Below are 7,836 nucleotides of genomic sequence, written 5' to 3'. Positions count from 1 at the left end.
GATTTGTCTTCTATACTTGGCTGTTCACTTTCCCTCCTGGCACTCTATGCTAAGGCTGTTGCAAGGGTGCTACAGAAGCCACTTGAGTGAGCCCCTTGTACACACAGTGTGGTGAGGGGTTTTCTTTGGGGGGGGTCATAGCCCCACAGTTGTCCTATTTGATCTTTACCATGGCCAACCCAACAGATAGCTGCAGACATCACTGTGGGGAGCTCTTTTCTCAGCTCAACCTTTGGAAGGCTGGGTTTGCATGTCCCCCCTGAGCAAGCTGAATGGGGTTTGCTAGGATCCCTTCATACTTTGCCTTGTAAGTAGTTTCTCTAGGAAGATTCTCTCAGCAGGCAAAGTCCACTTTTCCTACGCCTTATCGTCACCAGATAATAAACTCTTGGAGACTCAGAGTTGAGCATGCAAACTGTAAGTGAGGGCATAGTAAAGAAACCACCAAAATGGCTGCTCCATGGTTGGGGGCAAGGGTTGTTGTAGATAAGAGAGAGAGAAAGGACATCTGTAGATATTTAGAAGAGTCCAGACCAGAGAGGAAAAAGCAGACTAGACATGGCCAGTTCTATCTGCAAGAGACTCTAGACTAGCAAGAGAGAGAATAGTGGGAATAGCAGGGCCAGGGAGGAAACCTCACCTTTATATAGACAGCGAATGATGGGAGCAGGGAGGCCTGTGAACTGCAGCAGCCCAGGAGCTGACGGAGTGGAGGAGTGGGGGAGGTGAGAAGGGCCAGGAGGCTAGCACGGACTTTGAAAGGCATAACAAGGATCTGTGAAGAAGGACTGAAGGAGTCTGGAGGACAGCACGAGCTTTGGTTATCGCCACAGGTGTATGTCAACAGCGAGCCATATGTCCCTTTCACCAGAGTCAAGGGAAGATAATGGAAATGACTCCTTTTTGCATACAGCGACCTGTTTCCCAGGTTCCTGAGGAACCATCTGCCAGAAGTCCTTCTGTAGTCCAGCTTGAACTGAACCTAGTCTGTCATTTCTGGACATATGCTCTGCCCTTTGGAGTCTGAGACCTAACACCGGCCAAAGGCAGGTTGACTTTATCCAGGCCTTAAATAGTCATGTTGACCCACAGATTTCCTGCTCTGATCCAACACCTTATCTTCTGCAGTCAATTTCCACTGCTCTCTCTTCTTGTACTCCTTGCTCCTTCCTCCCTCTCTTCCCATCTCCACTTCTCATTTCCTCCCCCTTTTATGTTTTTATTGATGTATAATTGATGCATCTCAAGGCACATATTGCATGTATATAATGGGTGCAGTTTATTGAGTTTGGACATGCCATAGGCTTGTGCCCTCACACTAATTCTTCCCATTCTCTTTGTGTTGACAGAGCAGCCAGAGAAGCATGTGCATGCATGCATTTCCTTTTGTTGGTTTTTGTCTTTTTAGAAACACAAATATGATGATGTCACTGTTAGTCTCTACCAATGTTTCTTCATTTCATTAATTAAACATTCCACTCCTTTTCGTAGCTCACTGCGCCCTGCAACACTGGGACACACTGTCTTTTCCAGTGTCACATAGTGTCACCCTGCCCTGTCTCTCTGTCCTCTCCTACCCTCCAGATCATTTGATTCGCAGGTGCACAGAGATCCTTCCTGGTCACAGTTGCTGTTTCCTGCTGCTACGGCTGATTCATAGGCATCTTTTAGGTTGCACCTTAGGGTGAAGCCACAGTGACCTGAGCAGACTGCTTGTGTGCTGTCCCAGAACCCTGCACCCTCTCTTTTATCCTGATGGCTGTCCTTGGGTCAACAGCTTGTTTGACATTGGTTTCCTCTGCAATCTGGAAGTACATGACGTGAAGTTAGGAGCTGAATCTTCTTGTTCAGTGATGTCTTCCCTACACCTACAAGTCCAGGCACTCAGCCAGTGTCAATGTGTTGTTAATGGATAAAAGATGTCCTAACTTTAGGTCTTTATGAAATAGCAGGTTACATTAGTGCTTTCAGTTGTGCTCATTTAGCTTTGAATGATTTTCTCTCGGCTTATTGCTTCTCACTGAGTTTCATTCTTCCATAGACTTTGCATGTCTAGCTAGCTAGCACACTGGGAACCGGGAAGTTCTAAGTTCACTCAGATTTGGAGCATGTCCAGAGGCGTTTCTTAACTAAGAAAAAATAGATCACATTTATATTTTTTTATGGAAAACACAGACAAAAAAAGAGTCGTGGGTTTTTAGTAGGAGTAATACCTTCCTTTGTAATACTTGATGAGATCATTTATCCAAGAACAGGCAGGTGTCAGACAAAGGGTTTGGACCCTTTTGACCCAGTCACTATGGTGATGACCAGGTTAATTACAGTCAGAACAGCCCAGGGTCAGGAGAGCTGAGTTGACTCATCGAGTAAACACAACAACCAAAAGTCATGCCGAGTCAGGTTAGCAGGTTGGGGTTCACCCACAGGGGCAGCAGACAACAACTCACCGTGGTGTTGCCTCAGTGACATCTCTCTGGCTAACACAAAGGCCATTTGCAGCTGAAGACTTCTGTTGCCGGCAAGGGCAGAGCTGAGGTCTCCATGCAAAAGGTTGAGCAACACCCCGTCTTCATGAGTGCAAGGCTTGCATCTGGGGTCCCTGTAAAGTGATGCTGACTTCATGAGGCTGTTTCCTCTAGTAAAATGGGAGAGAAGGAACCATCTATGGCTAGTTCTTCTCTAAACTTGACATTCATTAGTTTCTTCCCGTCTTCAAATTATGCCCTAGGTGTGGAATTTGTCGGTGGCCCCTTTCTTTTCTTTCTTTACTGTTCATCTCTCTCCCCTCAAACTTTCTTCAATCCTGGAAACTGCCAGTTGTGGCAAGACACGCAGGCCGTGCCTGTGCTGTGGAGGGACCCAGGAAGGACTTGTGAACTATGCCTGGGAGTTTAGTGGCTCGTGTAAGTATCTGTGAGATGTGAGGTCAGGTAGATGGAAAGAGAACTGAGAGATGGTTTGTTGCTGCCACTATAGTAGCCATGATCTATGGAGGCATTGTCATAGAAGGCCTTTGACTGCCCTGTCAGGAACAGCTTTGTTTTCAAGTTACCTTGGCCAAAGTCATGACCCTTTCTGGAGTAACCAAGAGTGATCACTGGCAGTATAAAAATGCCTAATAATTCTAGCCATGCTCTCTCTGGGCTCCCCTGGGCTCAGTTGAGGCTTTCAATGGACCTGCACTGCATCCTCTGTCCTCCCATTCCCTTGAGTATGGAACCCTGGGGCACTCTTTAATAAATATTCTCTACTCAAAACTCCATCCCAGAGTCTACTTTCTGGGATACAGACTTGCAGCCTATTGGCTTCCCTAGCTGGAAGATCTAGGACTAGCAGGCACAACTAGATGGAAATAAGAAAGAACACGCCCCACTCTCACAGTCTTATAATCTAACAGGGAATAGGTAACTTCAACCAATAAAGGCAGATTCACAATAAGAATCACTGTGATAACCAAATGCTAAAGAAAACAAAGGGTAAGATGAAAGTTCAAACTCAGGGACTTGGGCAGATCTCCCTAGCTTATAGTTAATCTATAAATTGACCTACAGACTGATTTAAAAAGAATCATGTAGGACTATATATAGCCTGTCCAGGCAGAGGGGATCATATTTTGTAGGACAGAGTCTGATATCTTGAGGCAACTTGAAGTTATTTGAAGTCTAATACAGCAAAATATTGATAGAGAAAGAACTTTGTTGGGGGGGGGGGGTCCTTTCTTTCTTTGCCCCATGACTCTAAATCTTTTTCATTACTCTTATCTGCTTGGTGTGGGGTAGGTGTGAGTGTGCCACCATGCATTTGCAGAGATCAGAAGGACAACCCTTGGGAGCTGGCTCTCTCCTTTTACCATGTGAGTTCCAGGGATTAAACTCAAGCTGTCAGGCTTGGTGGCAAGTACTTCTACCTAGTGACCCATCTTGATGGCCCCTGAAACCCTAAATCTTTTGCCTTTCTGCTGCCTTCTGGATTCTCAGACCTCATTTCTGGATCTCTCTCCAGGATGCTACTTGCCTCACATCCACACTGGACCTTGTACCCGTCAAAACTAATGTACTTCTTACCCACGCGGTGTTTGCCATCAGAACACAGTGTTGTGAAGCCACTGCTAAGCCGAAGCCACAACGAGAGAGGAAAGACTCACTGACGTCACTGTTGGACGTGCAGATTTAGGCAATGCCATTTGGTCCACAAATGTGGTGGGATCGACAAAAGAACCACTAAAAATCAAGGAGCTAGCCATACAACGCGGCGGGAAAAGGCATTTGCTGCCAAGCCCGAAGATCTGAGTTTGATTCCTGGGACCCACATGGTGTAAGGAGAGAACTAAGTCCCCCAAGTTCTACAAGTTGGTCTGTTACTACCACACACTCATAGGAGTATGCATGCTCCTCAAAATAAATGGATAAATGTAATTAAAAAAATTCTTTAAAGAAAAATTTGAGAAGGAGGTTGTCTAGATTCGAAAGCTCTCCTCCAAATATGTCTGGGTCTTGGACAAACTAAAAGGTAGTGTGTGAACATGGTGTCACTGTTGGCTTTTCCTTGTAGAAATTCGAGACCAACAAGTATGTGACTACCACTGATTACCCAGGACACAGAGACTTTGTTAACAACACGATTGCGTTCCTGTCTCAGACTCTCCGGGTGATTCCCGCTGATGTTGGTGAAGCTGAAACTGTAATCTCTATGAATAGGCAGACCCCTGAACATGCCTTCCTGCTTTCATGCTGGGTGTGAAACAGTTCATTCTTGGTGTCAACAAAATAGAGGCACTCCACAGCCAGAGAAAATCTGGGGAAACTGTTAACGAAGTCAGCTCCTACATCTAGTAAATTGGCTATAACTCTACGACAGCAGCATTGAGCTGATTTCTGGCTGGAACGGGAACAACATGCTAATATGGCTTGGTTCAAGGGATAGGATGTCACCTGTGAAGATGGCAGTGATGGAACCACACTGCTGTAAGTTTTGGACTACTTCCTACCAGTAGACATTCCCAAACAGCTATAAAATTAGAGGTTTACTACTGTCCCTGCAGACTGAGTGGAGCCTCGTGTTCTCAGACCTGACATGGTGGACATGCTTGATTTAGTCAATATCACAACTGAAGTTAAAGTCTACTGAAAGGTACCACAAGGCTTTGAGTGAAGCTCTTCTTGGGGTAGTGTGGACTTCAGTGCCAAGACCGTTCATTGCTGGCAACAGCCACCGGGATGCACCAATGGAAGCCACTGGCTTCACCACCCAGGTGGTTATCCTGAACCATCCAGGCCCAACTAGTGCTGTCTGTGTCGCTGTGTTGGATCGCCACACACCTCTCTCTTGCTTGTTAGTCTGCTAAGCTCAAAGGAAAAACTGATGACCGTTCTGGGAAGAAGGTGGTTCTGGTGGGATGGCACAGTGGGTAAAAACACTTGCTGTGCATGCCTGATGACATGAATTTGATCCCAAGACCCCATGATGGAAGAAGAGAACCAACTCTGGAAAATGTCATCTGATCTTCGTATGTGTATCATGGCATGCACGCACCCATATTCACACACATTACACACAGAGGCAAAGATGGAAGAAGAGGAGGAGGAGGAAGAACGGCTGGAAAAAGGCCCTAAATCCTTGAAATCTGGTAGGCAGCCACCCCCCATATGGCTCCAAGCAAGTCCCTGAATGTTCTGAGCTCTTCTGATGAGGTCCTTTGGTTGTCTGTGATCTGAAACAAATTGGTTGGTGTGGGCAACAGCAAAGCTGTGGGCAAGAAGGCTGCTGGAGCTGACAGGGTCACCAAGTCTGCACAGAAAACTCGGGAGGCCTAATGCATATTATCCCTAACACCTGACATTTAGTCTTAATCAGTGGCTGAAGAATGGTCTCAGCTGTTTGTCTCAACTGGTCATTTACATTTAACAGTAAAGAGCTAGTTCGTGGCATCCTAAAACCTTCAGAAGGAATGGAGAATATTTTGTGGACTGTGTGTGTGTGTGTGTGTGTGTGTGTGTGTGTGTGTGTGTGGTGTGACAGAGGGAGAGAGAGAAAGAGAGAGAAATTTAAGCTCTTTATTTAAAAAATCAGTACTTTTAAATAGAATAACTTGACCAAAAATCTCTCAAATATCCATTAAAATAAAGTTGAATAAGAAAACAAAACAACCAGGAAAAGCTACTGTACTGTCCTCCGCTCCTTTGGGTCACTTTGGACTTCTTAACGACAACAAAAGATTGACAAAATGCTCTGCAGACCATGGATTTCTAAGGACGTTAGACACAAGAGCCTGCTTGCAGATGTGTGGAAAGACTGTGCAGAGAGGTGATAGGCAGAGCCCCCAGCCAGGCAAAGAAAGGGCAGGCTTTGCAGAACACCACACCAGAGGGTGAGGTACAGTAGGAGCCAGATCCTGGCAGGAGGGAGAGGAATGCCAGGTCAAATCAGAAGCCTCTTATTAGTACACTCATAGGTGAAGTGGGAGGCTGAGTCAGCCGGAAGAGGGCTGAGGCTGTCTTCTTCGTCCTGACCTTTCTTCCCTTGGGAGCCACAGCACAAGACTCAGAGCTTCCGATCAGGTACAAGGGATGTAGATAGTACAGAGGAAAGCCTGGTGCTGAGGAGAGCCCAGTGGTGGGGAGGGGAGGGCAGACCCACCAGAGGAGAAAGCCTTCTGGAGCCAGAAACCACACCTCTCTACACCTTTCAAAGCTTTATCACCTGTATAAGTTAAGCAACATCATTTCCACATTTTCACAGTATGAGCAATAAGTTAAATAGTACCTAATTTACTTGTCCCTAAACAAGTGTAGAACAATCACCCCGAACTTCATCCTACCCAGCACGTATCCTGATTGCAATTACCTTGAATCTTAGACTTTGGTAATATATTTTTGTTGTTGCTGTTATTGCATAGACACATATTTTGTTGGTAAGGGTGTTTTGTTGCTTTGGTTTTTTTCTTTGTTTTATTTTGTAAGCATTCCACCCAATGGCTTCTTCTCACCATGGCATTCTAGATAGGAAAATCATTTCTTCCCTCCTGCTACAGTGGCAAGAGGCCGGGTGTCTGAGGACACTATAAACCCAGGCCTTTGCTAATGGCATTGCCTGCCTGCCCAGGTTGCCCAGCTTCCTTCACCTGAGGCCCGCCACCCCAGTCACCCTTGCCCATCAGGACAAAAGCCACTTTCTCTACAAGGCTTCCTGGGTCACACCTGGGCTGTCTTAATGTATGTGTTCCTACTACACTGCTGTCATCACGATTACTCATCCATACTTCAACCAGACCTGTGTTTTGTTTTTGTTTTGAGCCAGAGGTGGAACCCAGGGCTTAAGGTGTGCTAGGTTAGTGTGTGTGTGTGTGTGTGTGTGTGTGTGTGTGTGTGTGTGTGTGTGACAGGTCTCACTATGTAGCCCTCACTGGAATTCACTATATATAGACCAGGCTGGCCTTGAACTCACAGAGATCTGTCTCTTCCTCCCAAGTGCTGAGATTAAAGGCAGTTACCATTGTGCCTGGCAGCTATGTGCTTTTAAGGCTCTCTTGCAAGCCATTGATGGCTGTGAAACTAAGGCAGGGGGACAAAAACTAATATTTTTCAGCTTTGTATTAAACATTTTGGGATATTTTGTGCTGCATTTGAATATTCAGAAATCCATGCTTGCTACTTAATTGTTTTCTATTTATTTTGTACTTATGAATATACATATTAAAAGTGAGTGTTGTCTCATGAAGCCTTTGCTTTGTACGGGTACATGTATATTCATGTGAGTTTGTTTCTGTACAATGGTGAAGAACACAGGCAGAGGACTTCTGGGTAGGGTGGCAGACTAGCTTTGGCAATAAAGCCCTGG

General features: G+C 45.7%; 1 pseudogene; it reads left to right on the top strand.

Annotated features, from left to right (window-relative positions):
- Positions 1-660: 660 nt before the first annotated feature.
- On the top strand, positions 661-5,344 carry LOC131906309 (elongation factor 1-alpha 1-like; annotated as a pseudogene).
- The last annotated feature ends 2,492 nt before the right edge of the window (positions 5,345-7,836 follow it).

This window comes from Peromyscus eremicus, chromosome 3 (genome assembly GCF_949786415.1).
Source record: "Peromyscus eremicus chromosome 3, PerEre_H2_v1, whole genome shotgun sequence".
Lineage (NCBI taxonomy): Eukaryota > Metazoa > Chordata > Mammalia > Rodentia > Cricetidae > Peromyscus > Peromyscus eremicus.
Note: the sequence above shows the minus strand (reverse complement) of the source record. Positions and strands in the feature narration are given on the sequence as shown.